Here is a 16653-nt window from a genome sequence, read left to right as displayed (position 1 = left end):
ACTTCTCTTCAAGTACCACAGAAAGGCAGAGGCAAGACAGAGCAGGGTCCCCTTCCACTTCTCCGAGGGGCGCAGCCTCCGACTGCCGTCCTGCAGGCAGATGGGACACAGAGTGTTAGTGAGACAGACGACGCGCATCCCGAAAACACACTGGGGTGCAGGCGGCTGGCCACTTACCTCCCTGGAGCGGGGCAGACGCCCTGCCTGCCTCTTCCCTGGAGCGGTGACGGCATTCCCAAGTCTTCGGGGGCAGGGCTCAGAAACGAGAGGAGAGGGGCTTCGCAGTGCCAGCTTGTCCCAGCTCAGGACCCTCCGTGTGGGTGTGGACCCTGGGCTTTCAGAATAGGGACCTTGGACTTCTCAGCACAGCACACCTGGCTCTCTATCAAGCACATCTAAGCACTGCCAAGCTCCTTCATGGGACTTGTGGGGTCTAGCAGACGAGGGGAGTTCCAGAAGAGCCACCATGGGGGGCTCCTGGAGAGGGAGACCCCAACTCCCTTCCCACCCCGCCATCCCACTGCTCGTCTCATCCCGATGAACCACACGGGAACACAATTCCCAGAAAGCTGGCATCAAAGGTCACCACCTTCTCCCCAACAACCTGAGACCAGTAGGACCGGGTTCAGTTTCCCAGTCCTCACGCCCCACACTCCTTCCGTATTTGGAACCACGACTCATCACCATGTCCTCATTTCTCCGCAGGGATTCACTGTCCACCACCGAGGGCTATCTGCACCCTGTCACCTCCTACACTGGAGGCTTGCAGTGGGTAGATGGCCTCCCGGCTCAGCCTCACCTCCAGACCATTCTTCTCTTTTCCTTTTAAACTTTCAGCTCACAGCATTTTCATCAGACCTCAGTGCCCACTACCTGGATCACAGCCACCTAGGTCCTCTTTCTGGTTCACCATCCTCCTCCCAGAACACCTCCCAACCTCGTTCTTGGTAATGCCCATCCAGTGACGCTGTCCCCAGCTCTCACTGGCCTGGAGGCTGCCTCAGCTCCGGGTACCTCTGCCAACATCCCACCTGACCCTCAGGCCCATGGTCACTGCCTCTGCTTGGATCTTGGCAATACTGGTAATGATACTTCTCCCAAAGCTCCTGGGACTGACTCGCTCCAGAGCCCCAGTTCAGCAGCGGTCACACCTATAGACCCTCTGGTTCATCCCCGGCCCCACTTTGTCACTCCTGACCCTGGCTGGGCTCATCCAACCCATCCCTGGGTCTGCTGGCTCCACCTGTGGGGCCTCCCGTGTTCTTCATGTGGAGACCCCTGTCCTCTTCCTAGCTTCCATCACCAACTCAGAGATCAATACAATAGCCATCCATGTGGGCTCTCTATCACCACCCTTGTGGTCAGAGTGACCATTTCAATGCAGACCACACCTCCCTCCCCACCAGAATCCACCCATAGTTTCCATCACACTCAGACTAAAATCTGGAGGTGCCCAAGCCTCAGGGGCTGCCTCTTTCACCCATAGTCCAGTCCAGCCCTACCTTCCTTCTTGTGGTTCCTCAAAGATGTCAGAGAGCTTTCATGTGCCACAAGCTTCTCCCGAAAATCTGACTCCCAAACCTACTTCATTTCCAGTTCCCTCCCCAGAGAAACTTTCCCAGACCCTGTATTTAACATAAACGTCTGTTCTATCTATGCCTCTTCCTCACAGCTTGCCCTGCTTTCCTTTCCTTCATAACTCTACAGTGGATAGAATGATATCGCTCGGCTATGACCTTCCATCTCTCCCACCAGACTGTCAAGTTCACGTGAACAAGGACTTCATCGTGCTCACTGCTCTACCCCCAGCTGAGCGGACCCAACTAAGGTCTAGAATCATCTAGTAGATAGTATGCTTTATCATGATTTGTGGGATGACATTCCTCACTGATGGATCAACTGATGGAAAATTCATTAGCAAAGTGGTTACAGTCATTACAAGACAATGCAGAGAAAGAGCCCTGCTGAAAAAGCATCATGGCCCAAGCAGACATCCCTTCCGCAAAGCAATTATCCAAAGGGCTGGGTCTTATGGGGGAGGAAGCCAAGTGCGCCCCACCAGAGACAAAAATAAGACTCTGCTCAACTCACTCTCCACGTGCACTGGAAAGATGCCATGCCAACACGTCTTCCCCAGGTTGGCACTGCTTCCAGAACGCCTTCCCGGGCAAGAGTGGACCATCACAGAGTCTTTCCTGGAGCAAATACCATAAGGATGACCAGTTAGGTTATCAGACAGTATCACCCCACATCATCATAGAGCATGGTCTCCAGGGATTCATTTTATGAAAGGTCTGGTTATCTTGGGAGAAAACAATGGCAACCCACTCCAGTACTCTTGCCTGGGAAATCCCATGGACAGAGGAGCCTGGTAGGCTGCAGTCCCTGGGGTCGCTAAGAGTCGGACACGACTGAGCGACTTCACTTTTACTTTCCACTTTCATGCCCTGGAGAAGGAAATGGCAACCCACTCCAGTGTTCTTGCCTAGAGAATCCCAGGGACAGAGGAGCCTGGTGGGCTGCCGTCTACGGGGTTGCACAGAATTGGACACAACTGACGTGACTTAGCAGCAGCAGCAGCTGGTTCTCTTGGGACAGATGGCAGGTGTTCTGTGTGAACAAGATTCTCAGGGGTCGATCTTTCAGACGGGTTCAGAATCAATGACAACATCCCTTCCAGAAATCACAGTCCTACTAGGCAGCCACCTCCTGCCTAGGTTAGATTCCAGCCTCGGGGGCAACAAGCGACAAGCATCTTAAAGGATGCGCCTGCACTGTGATCCACCAGCCACGTACATACCTCGGGTGGGCACGAAAACCAAGACCTCCTCCTGGAAGGTGGGATGCTGTCGGGGAAGCCCTCCAGAGCAGTATTTGATACTGAAAAACTGGATGTCCCTGTATGATTCGTCATAAATACAGCGAACACAGCAGGGATAGCCACTCTTCAAGTACCAAAGGCTAACGCTGATGAACCGTGTCTTCACCAGAGTCTGCCTTGCCTGCAGCTAATCCTCCTAAGGACGAATTGGGGACTGGGGGTGAGGAGCATTGGGTGTGGCCCTTTGTAAATAAAGCCAACCATGCATTCCTGTCCCCTGGGAAGGGGTGGAAGCCAGCAGCTCTTCCCAGGAAGCGTTCCAGGAAAGATCAGTACTGAGAAACAAAGCTTCCCTTACGTGACTGAGCATAAAGAGAGCCAAGCAGCAAGGAAAAGGTCTTTTCAAGGGACAGGTACTAGCATGGAGGAGGAAGCAGCGCCTCTTCTTCAAGTCTGTCCTGAGAAGTGACTGGATAGGGAGGGACTGTGGATCAGTTGACATACATCATTGACAAAATGTATGTTCTCTGATCAACCATCCACTCCCCTATCACGGACCATGCCCTGCCCTCAGGCTGGCGTCCTGGTGGAGCACCTCTCCAGGTGGGAGCTTGTCCTGCAAAACAGCAGCTCGGATGTGATCAGCCAGACAGGCTGTGATGACATGACCGTGAACCCCGCCTTTGCTCAGCCCTGGGGGCTAAGCATTTAAGACCTCAATGCTCCAGCTGGGGGACGGGGGGGCTTCATCCTAACAAAGACCCAGGGTCTGAGACGGGCCATTCTTTCAAGGGTCATGGGAGGTACTTCCTTCCTGAAGGTGGAATCTGGTCTAGGCAGGGTGTGACCGGGCTCCACACTTATGACCGAGCAAGCAGTGAAGAGGGACCCTGCCGTGGACCGCACCTGAGCAGGTGCCTCCTCGTGTACCCAGACGAAGATGCCAACAGTCAGGGGCACATTAGCTCTCCCTAGACTGAGGATTGGTACCAAGAGGCATAACCTTTCTCTGGATCAGAGGTGGCCTCCAGGAACTCATCCTGGACACAGTAGGGATAACCAGAGCTGAAGGAATAGTCAACCATAAAGACCACACTCCCAGACTAAACTCTCTCTTCGAGCGAGATGGGGTGGACCTGAGTCCCAAAAAGGCCTGGCCCCCAAAATCCCTTATGGACGATTCTGTTCTGAGGGCCCAGGGGTCCTCACAGGCCACCTGTGGACCCAGTGAGGGGGACACCATATATCCCCGCCTGAAGGTGGAGCCCCACAACGCAGTCTTCCATGGTACCAGAACCTCCACCACAGACGACAGATGAGCGCCCAGTGGAGCCCGCACTGACGCGGATGACAGCGTCGGCATCCCGTCTTCCAAGCTTGGGTCACTCCTGGGCGTCACTGAGTGTGGAAGGCATTCTCGGGTTCGTGGATGGGGGCCGTGTCCATCCTCCTGGCACACCCTGGGGGGCAGTTCTGCAGTGACGTACCTGAGGGGTGGACAGCTCTCTTACTGGGAAGCTGGGATCACCAGTGGGTGCTGGACTGAAGCCGTGAAAGACTCTGCCAGGCTGGCCAGGAAAGCCGCAGAGACCGGAGCACAGGGCTTCTCGGGAGCCCCCGGAGGTTCACACGGTCAAGACTCTGGAGGTAGCGGGTCATGGGGGCCCCCATCCTCCACTAAATGAGGGGTCCGGGTCAGCCTCCTATCCCCATAAGCAGGGGGGATCCAGACTCAGAGAGAGCACTGCGTGCGAGCTGCAGAGGTGGAGATGTCGGCTGGGCAGTCCTCCTCCCAAGGGAAGGGGCTGCGGCCCCACCAGCCTCTTTGTGTGCCAAGTGGGGGGACGGGAACCCTGCAGGCTCTGCCAGCAGCGCCTCGGGGAAATCTGCCTGGACGGGAAGTGGACCTGGGAGGTCAACACAGCGAGCAGAGGTGGGCCTGCCTTTCGCACACCTGGGGAGACAGATGCGACCGTGTGTGTCCGGGGAGCTGGTCTGGGTGGGACCTGACCCTTGAAAACAGATGGCCCTCAGAGGAGTCTTCGGGAAGGGAGTGACCTCTCCTGGAAGGTCCCGGGGGAGCAGAAAGCACACACTCTCCACAGGGGACGGTGTAGCCTCCAGGAAGCTGCTCTGCAAAGGGCAAGTCTGGGTCTGGACAGTCAGGGCTGGGGAGAGCTCTCACTGTGGGCAAAGCTCAGCCATCAGGCCCCCACTGACCAGCCCTGCAGGAACACGGACTCAGGGGCCCTATCTCAGCCCCTCACCCCCAGGCAGGCTGGACTGAAAGTGGGGGCGACCTTGTCCAAATCAGAGAAACACACCAAGTTCACTGCAAAACCACTGCAAAGCAAGCCTGGGCCCCTCCCCCAGCCGGCCTCCCTTCCAGGAAGCATGCCTTCCACATCACGGCTGGCCCCAGGGTCACAGCTCACACCAGGCACACGCTCTCACGTCTCCTGTGCGGGCAGCCCTCGAGGCAGAGTTTGATATTCAAAGAGAGGTTAACCATGTATTATTCATGATGAGCCAAGCGAACATAACACGGATAACCTCTCCTCAAATATCCCTGAAAAGTTCTGAAACGAAAACCATGGCCTCTTCCCCAGTGTCGGCGGTTTCTGGCTCCGGAAGGTTCTTCTCAGGAAGACCTGAATCCAAGGCTCAGGGAGCTGGGAACTCAGATCCTGTAAAGAAAGCCCACAGGCGGGCATCAATCATATATCCCCCATACCTGGGCCCCAGGGCTTGCACTTGGCCTCGACACCCCAGAGCTGGAACCGAGCTCAGAGACACTCCCAAAGCAGGTTCGATCCTAAAGACAGCGACAGTAACAACAAAGACAACAACAATGGCAATGCAAGCTCCTTCGGGGATTCCTGGGAGATGGGATCTGATGCCAAGAACACGCCCAAGGAATGTGTGTCACAGGTGATGCAAAGCCATCGTGATAATACCTTTTCTGATAAAACGAAGCATATCACGGATCCCCAAGATAGGGGGTCCCCAAAAGATGGCCTTGGCCCAGGATTGCTGCTTCGGACTGACTGGAAATGGGTGATTCCAGAATTTCGTAGTCCCAGGCATCAATGCCGCTGATGGTCCAGTGCCTGATGAGCCTTGACACTGGTGGCCTCTCCTCGGCGAGGGTCTTGTATCCAGGAAGCCCTGGGAGGTGGAATTTGACTCTAAGGGAGAGTCACCTCATGACATGTATGCATAAGAGAGCCGGGGGCTGATAACCATTGCGCACGAACAGAAGAGCGGTGTGTTGGCCTGGGAAGTGCTCTCGCGATATGGAAGGTGGGGCGCAGGGGACACACATCACAAAGAAAGCACATCCTCTCCAGCCCCGAGCTGCTCCGAGTGTTGTCCACCGACCAGAAGCATTAGCATCACTTGGGAACTTGCTAAAAATGCAGAATCTTGGTCCCTGAATCAGAATCTGCCTTTTAACAAGATCCCTAGGTGATGAAAATCTGAGAAGCATATTAGAGTTTGAGGAACACCCCTCTAGCTGACAGTTCACAAGCACACACACACGTGCACGCACATACACCCCAGAGGTGCCATTGACCACAATGTCTTATCCCAGGGTCTGTGTTCCCTTGGACTGCAAAGAGATCAAACCAGCCAATCCTAAAGGAATCAACCCTGAATATTCATTGGAAGGACTGATGCTGAAGCTCCAATACTTTGGCCCCCTGATGCAAAGGGCTGACTCACTGGAAAATCCCCTGACACTGGGAAAGAATGAAGGCAAAAGGAGAAGGGGGTGACAGAGGATGAGATGGTTAGACAGCATTGAGCAAACACCAGGAGATAGTGGAGAACAGAGGAACCTGGGGTGCTGCAGTCCGTGGGGTCACAAAGAGTCAGACACGACTTAGCAACTGAACAATAACATGTCTCATGGGAGAGTCTCTAAGACGAAGTGGTTCCAATAACAGGCACAGAGCCATAAGATGGACATTCAGTAGATCGCTCCTTAGTAGCAGTGGCAGGAAATGGACTGTGATTTCCTTAATTTTGCATCTTCTCTAAGACATCTTCATGATCAGATTTATGCCAAAGATCAGGGGGCGGGAAAACCAAATGACCCAGTCCATCTTCCAGCTGCCTAGAGAGATGCTTGACAGCAGTCTCTCGTCCAGGAATTCCTCATGGCTGAGATTGAGTAACAAAAAGAGAAAGACAGATGAATCATTACCAGCATCTTCCAAACGGCCCTGAGCACCCGAACTGTATGTCCGCCCCAAAACAGGTGTTAGTTCAAGGGGCATCATGCTGCAGGCTTGCATTCCCAGGTCACTGAATTAGTTGTCAGGGATCATCAACAAAAACATGCTCTGTGGTAAGTTAGGCCCCCGTGTCCTCTTGCTGAAGTTAGCACCATCCTCAAGAAAAACCGTGAAGCACATCTGGACGTTTGGATACTAAAACAATGGCTGTCCAATATTAATCACCATAAATACAGAGACCATACTACGGACAACCATTCTTTAAGCATCAATGAACTGTGCCATCCAGAAGAACTTGGCCTCGTCTCCAAGGTCAGTGTCCTTTCCAGAAGGTTCTTCCTGGGTAGTCCAAACAATGACGGTTAGTGGGTCAGTTTCACACAGAGTCGGCCGCCTACTCGGGGGTTGCTCACGTCCTCAGGCAGGGGACAGGGGAGCTGACAGCAGTGACTTGATCCTAAAGTTGCCTTCGTGTCCCAGCAGTGATTTCAAGAAGCAGGATCTGATGAGCCTTGAATTCTGGGTCACTCATCACACACACCCATGACCAATGCAGGTCGAGACAGTACCAGGGAGCCCGGTGGCCCCTGGCCAAGCTTGGCCCTGCCGCTAGTTCCTGAAGGTTCGAGCAGTGGTCCCCCAGCACGAGTCCCTGCAAGCTCTCAGCCCACAGCCAGGCAGGAGACCCCAAAGGGTTGACACACGCATCTCTATGGAACTCGTCATGGGGTTCAGGAAGTCCACTGAGGCAGGATTTGATACTCCAAAAGAAATTGTCCTTGTATGATTCATCCCAAATAAAGTGAACACACCAAGGATAATTTCTCCTCAAGTATGAAATAGCGACGTGGACAGGAACACTGGCACCCCCAGGTCTTCAGTTCAAGAATGGACAGGGACTGCAACTCAGCCAAGCTGAGCACACACACTCACACACACATGTGCATGCACACACCACACACACACACACATGCATCACGGACCATGTGTCTCCAGGTGCCGGGGAGGCAGAACTGAACTGCTGCTCGCTCTGCTTGGTGACCACGCCCTAGCATCCTGCAGAGGGCGGCTCGGGCAGAGAGCCAAGGACTGTCCGCCTTCCCTGGAGCCAACGCTCTTGGTGGCCCACGGTCACAGCCGAGGGCCCCACTGTACCCTGCTTTTCCGGATGGCATCAGGAGAAGGGCTTAGTGGCTGCACTTCCAAAGCCTTGGCCACCCTCACTGAACACAGTGGGCTCGAGCATCCACGCACATACCTGAGGGCGATCTGCTGCCCACATCTCAACACCGCTCCAAAATGCCACAGAGGAATTTCGGTAATTGCATCACCATTACCAAGCATTTCCTAGCACACAGTGTCTCGACTATAACTCTGCTCTAAGCCATGTACAAGTCTTAACTCACCCAGCCCCCCACAGCCCTCCGGCCCCCCTTCCACACGACACAGCAGGCACGGCACGATGAAATATCCTTGCCCAAGGTTGCCCGGTTAGTAAGTGTCAGAGGCAGGATCCAAACACAGGAAATCGAACTCTACGGTCTGCGCTCTTGATACTGAAAAAGTGGATGACCCTGTACGATTCGACATGAGTAAAACGAACAGGACAGGGATAACCACTCTCCAAGTACCAAAGGTTAGCACGGGAAAGAAAGCCACTGCCTTGGGAGGACGTGGAGCGTCTTCAAGGCACAGTCCTGGGGACAAATTAGATGCTGAGGGTTAGTGCATCAGTTCACGGGCACCCAGCATACACGTGCAGTGACAATGCGGCCACCACCCACACCGGGACAGACCTGGCCGTCTTAGGACCCGGGTCGGACACACAGAGTGCATGCCTCCTGACCGCCCCCATTCCCACCCCACGCAGAACCAGGAGGGGTGTCACTCCCCAGGGCCCATCAACTTCTCTAAAGTCAGCCGTGTGCCTGAGATGTCACCTCTGCCAAGTGGTGACCCTGAAGCCATTTGCACACACCACTGGACACACGGTCATGCACACACGTACCGAATCCCTTGCTGTATGTGGACTGGGTCCAGGGTTTGATACTCACAGAGAGCTTGCCCTTGTATATTCTGCGTCAAAAAACCGAATATACAAAGGGCAACCTCGCTTTAAGTACCAAACAGTAGTAGCATTGGGCAGGTCCATCGCTACTGGTCACAGAGCTGGCCTTGTCTCCCAGGAAACATCCTAGGGAAGGGGTGGGGGATGCAGAATCGGCAGGCCAGGGGGCAGACACCGCCTGCCAGGTGTATGCCTGCTGGACCGCTAACCATCCCAGCTTGGGGATGGGCAGAAGCCAGTGCCCCTTCACTGACATCAATGTTATTTTCAGGAATCACTCCAAACCAGGGCTTATTCCTGAAAAGATCAACCCCACGGCCTTCCAGAGCATGCCCAGAGCTCAGCTAGCTTCTTGCTTTCTGCAGAATGATGCTGGAGGTGGAACCAGCATGGACACCTCCTCCAGGAAGTCCTGACTATGCACCCAGGGTGAGGGGATTGGGTGAATTTACATCATGGATGAAGTCAAGGCCCCATGGTCACCATCATACCTCCCACAGGGGCCTCCTCCCCACACTCCCCATGCCCTACCAGAGGCTGGCATCACACCAGGAAGCCGTGCAAGGAGAGCCGACATTGAAAAGGAGTCTAACTCCACGTACCACAGAGAAATGGATTCAGCAGACCACGACCAGCTCCCCACGGCAGCCTCAACCCCAAGGAGGCCCTATGGAAGGAGTACAAATGGAAGGCCACGGGCGAGGAGGAAACCTAGCTCATCCCCCAGGGGGAGGCACCCACCTCTCGCAGACGGGGCCACGGCAATACGTCTTCCCCGATGCCGGCCTCAGGGCCTGGGGACCCCCACGGTGGCCAGGCTGTACACCAAGTGGGTGGTCACACACCTCAAGAAATGTCTCCACAAACACAGAGCCAGAGCCCTCGTCTTCTAGCCATCGCCCTAGAGATGAACGGGATGCAGGAAGGTCAGAGGCCTGGAGAACACACGTGGAGACAGAAGCACTTCCCTCTGACCTTCAGCATCCACGTACCTGGCCCAGGGCGATGGCTCCCATGCTCCTCCCCAGAGCTGGGTGCTTCCTGTGGAGGATACTCTCTCCAGGCAGGACTGGAACCACGAATCACAAACAGAAAGAGTTCTTACAGATTCATCTTGGGGACCGTGAGCAGGAGGGTGCTGTCCTGAACATCGAAGAGGAGTCTTGGCCAGGAAACTTCAGCCTCTTCCCCTGAGTGAGCGCCACCTCTAGGAAGCCTTCTGGGATGGACTCGCAGGTGTTGGTCCATCCTGCTTGGAATCATCATAAATAAAGCCAGAGCCCTGTGGTCCACCATCACTCACGCGTCTCCTTCACAAGGGTCTGACATCAAGGTCTCTCTTCTGAGTTAGACACGGTACCAGGAAGTCTCCAGGGTGGGACTCGGTAGTGAGAAAGGGTAGGTCCACGTGCCTTTAAAAGAGCAAATCACCATTAGACTCAGCACAGACAACAGACAGCATGCACAGAAGGCCACCGCTGTCCTCCACCAGCCTGGCGCGGCCTCTGGGGAGTGCCCCAGAGGAGGACCTGCGGCTGACATCATGGCCAGAGCCCACATCTGGGGCTGGGAAGCAAGGACATACCTGCGAGGGGCTGACAACAGGGTCTCCATCCAGAAGGTGGAGCTGGGTCCGAGCGCCTTCCCAGTCAGAGTTTGATACGCAAATAAGAGTCTCCCTCTGTATATTCGCCATTAATTAAGTGAACATACAAAGGGTATCCTCTCTTCAAGTACCAAAGGGCAGCTCCAGTGAGGACCACGCCGCAGCCGCCCCAGAGGGGGCTCGCCTCCTGCAGGCCCCGAGACCAAGGGGGAGGAGCCGGTGGCGACCCCGCCCCTGAGCACTGAGACCCAGCCCTGGGGTGGCTGTGCTCCCCAGCATCTCTCCAAGACAGGACTGCCTCCCAAAGCCAGAGCTGTCCTGCAGAACCTGACAGCAGGCGTCAGATGACCGACAGTCCTTCAGAGCCTGCGAAACCGCCCTTCCACCCAAAGTCTTTCCCTCCAGGAAGCTGCTCTGGTGACAGGGGGGCTGCCAGGGGTTAGAAGACACAATCACATGCATCACTAAAGAGCAAAAGCAAAAGAGGAAAGCAACACAGTCCATGATCTGCTCCTCACTCACAAATCGTGCGGCAGCGCTACGGTCAGCATCCCTCCGCCTGCAGCTGACGCTGTGCCCAGAAAGTCACCTGAGCTGCCACTCAAAAGCACTCATCTAGGGCAAGATTCACTAAAGGACAAAGGAATGCCCAGGGGCCAACTCTCTCCAATGAAACAGATAATGTCATCAGACATCCCAGGGTCCTCCCATCACAACTAGCTATGAGGCCAAGAGGAGGACTATGGACTAAGAGAACACTGGGCTTCTGGTCCCAGGGCAAGTACCATAAAATATGGCACTCAGGGCTACCCGGTTCCTTTCCTCTAGACTAGCAGCCACACCCACTCCCTTCCCTCAAAAGGACATTTAAGCCCAGAAGTCAGCCCAAGAATAGCCTGAGTGTGTAGAGTGGGTGGGGGCTTCCCTGGTAGCTCAGACAGTAAAGAATCTGCCTGCGATGTGGGAGATGCAGGAGCCGAGGGTTCAATTGCTGGGTCAGGAAGATCCCCTGGAGAAGAGAATGCAACCCACTCCAGTCCTCTTGCCTGGAGAATTCCACGGACAGAGGAGCCTGGCGGGATACAGTCCATGGGATAGACCAGATGAGTCAAGGATGAGCCAGACCCTGACTTGCTGTTGAGCCTTCTTTCCTCATAGCTGGGAGACACTGACCTTGAGGTCTCCTTCCAGAGCCTGGCATCGTGGCTGGGGACACTGGCCAGAGTGACAGCTCATGGCAGCTTCAGCATCACACTAAGCAGTCTTCCCACCAAGGAAGACACCACATCCCACACTGAACAGAAAACCACCGCATCCTCTTCAAAGCCATCATCTCTCCTGACAAGTTCTTGGGAGGATGCAGGAGATGAAGAGAAGAGACCAGGTAACAGACAGCAAGACAGAGGCACATACAGAGTGGTCAGCATGCATTTGCCCACCCTGTGGTGGTCCTGACCTCTGATTCTCCAAGAAGCCCTCCCAGGCAGGCACTCGCTTCTCAGAGAGATTGCCCTATGCATGTTAATGACAATCAAAGCAAAACCAAGAAGGATAATCTCTCTTTGAGCAAACACCACTACCAGGAGGAAAGCCGCTCACATTGCGGCAGGGCTGGCCTCTGCTCCAGGAGTGAGTCTAAGACAGACAGATTGGACAGGCGGGGTTAGTGGGCAGGCAACACGGAGCTGTGGGCAGAGTTCCTGGCCGTGGGTGAATCCTGCATCCCGGAAGTGGTACCTCCACCAGGGCCCCCTCCTAACGCTGACCCTCAGGTAAGATTCCTGCAGAAGAGGAGGCTCTAGAAAATGCTATATAAACATGGCAAACACACAGAGAACACAATTCATTCAGACTCAAAGTAATCCCGAGAGCAGTCTCAGGACTGCACAAGACCGAGGGCAAGTCAGCTGAACGGCACACCTCACACAGAGCACAGGAGACCCCTGACCACCCCCTTCCTTCTTTGATGGCGATGTCGCATCCTCCGAGGTTTCCAAGCAGCATTTGATACTGAAAACGTGGATTTTCCTCTATGATTAATCGTAAATAATGTACTCATAGAAGGAGAATCTACCTTTTAAATACCAAAGAAGGATTCTGTCCAGGAGAATTCCAATCTGTGCTTCAGTCATCAAACATGAAAGTCACGTCGGGTAGACAAGCCTCCGTGGATGGATGGACGAGAGACCCACAACGTGCATCTTACCGAGTGGGCTGCTCGGCCAGAGATGGTTCCCGAGTATGGATGAACCCCAGGTGTCCGTCCTTAACTAAGACACGGCATGCCATCCACCCACCAACCTTCCACCTGCCCAGGCCCGGAGGCCTGGGATGCGGGCCTGGCCCTCCAGTCTCTTCCAGAAACATTTCCAGAGTAGCATTTGATACTGAAAACATGGATTTTCCTCTATGATTATCTATGAATCACGTAAACATAGAAGGAATATCCACCTTTTAAATACCAAAGAAAGACGGAGTTCTGGAAAGGACCTGCGTGCGTAGTTTACCGAAAATGGAAGCAAGACGGCCAGTGAAGCTGTGTCCAGTCCTGTGGCAGAGCTGCGGCCACACGCCACGCCTCCTTGGCTGGTGCGTTCCTCAGCGAGAGGGCTCTAAAGGTGATGGTCAGCAGACATATGACGCGAAGGAAGCACATGCTCCGCAGCCCACCACCTTTCCACTAACCCAGGTTGGGGGCTCAGCCCTACCTCCTGCCCCTGCCCACGCGTCAGTCCCGATCACGTCTCCAAAGCAGCATTTGATACTGAAAATGTGGATTTTCCTCTATGATTAATCACCAAACCCGTAACCATAGAAGGAAAATCTACCTTTTAAATACCAAACAGGATGGATCCCAGGAAGCATCACCCTAGGCACGATCCATCTGAAATGAAAGACACATAGCAAAAACTGCTGAGCTGCCCTGGAGAAACCGGGACCCCAGCCTCTCCCCCCGAGTTGGCTGCTCGGCGGGAGGGTCTCCCCAAGACAAGCAGGTGGTCCGGAGACATGTGCCAGGAACGGATCACATGTGCTGGGGTCCACCAACTTCCACTTACCCTGGAGGGGCTTAGCCCCACCTGGCTCCCCTGATGGAGATTTCAGTCCAGGAAAGTTTCCAAGCAGCATTTGATACTGAAAACGTGGAATTTCCTCTATGTTTAACCATAAATAACATAAACATAGAAGGAATATCCACCTTTTAAATACCAAAGAAGGATTTAGTCCCGGAAAGCATGAACCTGAGCACAACCCATCAAAAATAGGGATAGCACAGGACAGGTCCACTAGGCATAAGCCTTTGGAGCTGGTGGCCGGGAAGGTCGCCTGTCCCATCACTAAGGGGGAAGGGGGTGGAGTACATTCACTCCCTCCGTGTGTGTGTGTGTGTGTGTGTGTGTGTGTGTGTGTGTGTGTGTGGGGTTGTGTTCAGGGGCGACAGTTAACCTTCCTCTCTCTTCAATGAGGGGGCAGATTTTGTGTGCAGCAATGTCTCAAAAGCAAATTTAGATACTTAAAATGTGGATTTTCCTCTATGTTTAGCTGTCAATCCTGTAAACATAGAAGGAATATCCACCTTTTGAATATCAAACATTGAGCAGCCCTGGGAAGCACAAGCCAGAACATGATACAGCTAGAGAAGCTGCCACTGAAGGCCATCAGGTCCTTTCTAAACTCCAGGAAGGTACTATGACATCAGACCCTGGCCCCTTGGGGTCTGCCTTGCTGTCAGCCCCCCTGCTGAGGGAAACCCTGATATCTCCACCCCAATCAGGTCTGGAAAAGCAGAGTCTCATTCTGGAAAAGTGAACAGGCTTCGGAAAGTCACCATAAATAAAGCAAACGCAGGAGGAATTAACTATCCTTTCAGTAAGTCCTGAAAATATCATAGTGAAGCCGCTCAGTCGTGTCCGACCCTTTGTGACCCCATGGACTGTAGCCTACCAGGCTCCTCCCTCCATGGGATTCTCCAGGCAACGTTCCTAAAGTTACGGTCAATTCCGTGAAGCCCTCCTGAGGACTCCTACAACACAGAGTGTGGTAAAGTGTACATCCTTTCTCATACCTTGGAGGGTCGAGGACATCAAAGAACCTTCTAGAAAGGGAGACTGTATTTGGAAGGTCCCAAACGCAGCACTGGTAAATTGACAGGATAGGCTGTTGGGGCGCATTATACAAATACATCACAAACAGTACCACATCAAACCCCACCGAGAGGCAGCAGAACATGATGCTTACCAGCCACCCTCCCTCCCAACCAAAAAATTTTACAACTTCCGGAGAAATCATTTTTCAGGTAGACCGGGGGGATACAGAGACTTACCAAAATAGCTGCTGTGAATTCCTGGTAAAGCGTGCTTCCTAAAGTGAAAGTACAAGTGTTACTCACTCAGTTGTGTCCAACTCTGTGTGACCCCATGGACTGTAGCCCACCAGGCTCCTCTATCCATGGGATTGCCCAGGCAAGGATACTGGAGTGGGTAGCCATTTCCTTCTCCAGGGGGTCTTCCCGACCTAAAGCAAACAATACATCAGCAACAATCCCAGACTCAGTCCCTGTTCTGCACAGCTGCCATCACCTCCGGGAAGTCCTTCTAAACACAGATTCAATATTGAAGACAAATGGGCCAAAAGGCACTCTTCAGAAACAAAGCACATATTCTGTGGTTGACCCTCCATTCTTATTCCACAGAGAGGCACTAATACCAGTATTGCTTTTCTAAAGTTGGAATTGGTTCAAAAAAACCTTGACCTGGAAAACTACGGCCTGACACAAGGGTGGAGGCAGGCACTCCTAGAGATGAATGGACCCCAAGGGGACGGGACCAGGTCACCCCCATCATCTACAGAGCCAGAGTCCCTCCCCTACAGCCTTGGCTTGCTGAGGAAGCAACCCTGAACCCCCGACGTCCCCCGAGCATCATTTATCATAAATAAAGCAAACATACATAGCCCAGTGCTTTCCACGGGCCATCGGGAAGTATGCCACGCCTTCCAGGTTGGTGTTTCCTCCATGGAGCCTTGTCCAGAATAAATGGGTCATGGATATTTTGGGGATCAGAGGGTCTAGGTTTGTGACCAACATTGCTCAAGTACCCAAGAGTGGATCTTACAAGCATGGTCATGCATGAGGAGGACATACCGTTTAAGCAATAATTCCCAGTTGGGCTGTACTTTCTTAAAAACTGAAATGTAGGCAGCCAGTTGAGATTTGGAACAGACGTAGTGACTAGCCACGAAACTCCTCTGCAGGGGCCCTGGGGAATCAATGTCAACTCACCTGTTGTCTCTTCCAAGAAGTAGGCACCACGCCCTGAGTGTCCTGCTGAGGATAACATGCCAGGTGGGCTACCACGGGTCTATGAACAGATAACCGTGTCTGCTCACTGTTGGGCATTACCCCCTCCCTCTCTTGTTACCCCCACTTCCCTCTGGAATGGTCTTCCTGGAGAACTCTCCTTGAATAATCCACCTGCCTACAAGTCTCGAGGAACTCTTCTCCAAGGTTACGTATTAAAAACAGCACTCTGCTCCCCAGCAAAACTACAAAAAGATAAGTCAGAGACAATCAGATGAGCTACAGCAGAGGGGCCTTTGAGGAGGGTGTAAAGACTTTGTAGTCGCTTTCTGTTAAGAATTTTAAAATTGTAACTTTCCCAAGAAGACTGGTATTTTGTCTTAAAAAGTTATTATTAAAATAAAACGATCTGAAAAATAAGTTTTATACTAAAACATCGGTACACCTGCTACACAGTCATAACAATTCCCATGATCATCTCATCTTTATCATTATAATTTGTTCAGTGTAATTCTGGTGGCTCATCTGTTCTTTCAGAGGTTAAGCTTTGGAAACCAAAACACTGGAGGTTTTGGTTCAGGATTCTTCTAAAACTCCAAAAAAAAAGTGCTAAACAAC

At 53.2% G+C, this 16653-nt stretch overlaps 2 long non-coding RNA genes across 2 annotated transcripts; both read right to left on the bottom strand.

Moving 5' to 3' along the window:
• Positions 1–823: 823 nt before the first annotated feature.
• On the bottom strand, positions 824–6525 carry LOC138423657 (uncharacterized). The gene is made up of 2 exons (XR_011250370.1): positions 5779–6525; positions 824–5508 (listed from the first exon to the last, which is right to left on the bottom strand). It is a non-coding gene; the product is annotated as an uncharacterized lncRNA (long non-coding RNA).
• Positions 6526–9179: 2654 nt separating this feature from the next.
• On the bottom strand, positions 9180–10617 carry LOC138423660 (uncharacterized). Its single transcript, XR_011250373.1, has 2 exons — positions 10123–10617; positions 9180–10031 (listed from the first exon to the last, which is right to left on the bottom strand). It is a non-coding gene; the product is annotated as an uncharacterized lncRNA (long non-coding RNA).
• Between the last annotated feature and the right edge of the window lie 6036 nt (positions 10618–16653).

Source organism: Ovis canadensis, chromosome 18 (assembly GCF_042477335.2).
Source record: "Ovis canadensis isolate MfBH-ARS-UI-01 breed Bighorn chromosome 18, ARS-UI_OviCan_v2, whole genome shotgun sequence".
NCBI lineage: Eukaryota > Metazoa > Chordata > Mammalia > Artiodactyla > Bovidae > Ovis > Ovis canadensis.
The sequence above is the reverse complement of the archived record's forward strand: the minus strand, read 5'-3'. Positions and strand labels throughout refer to the sequence as shown.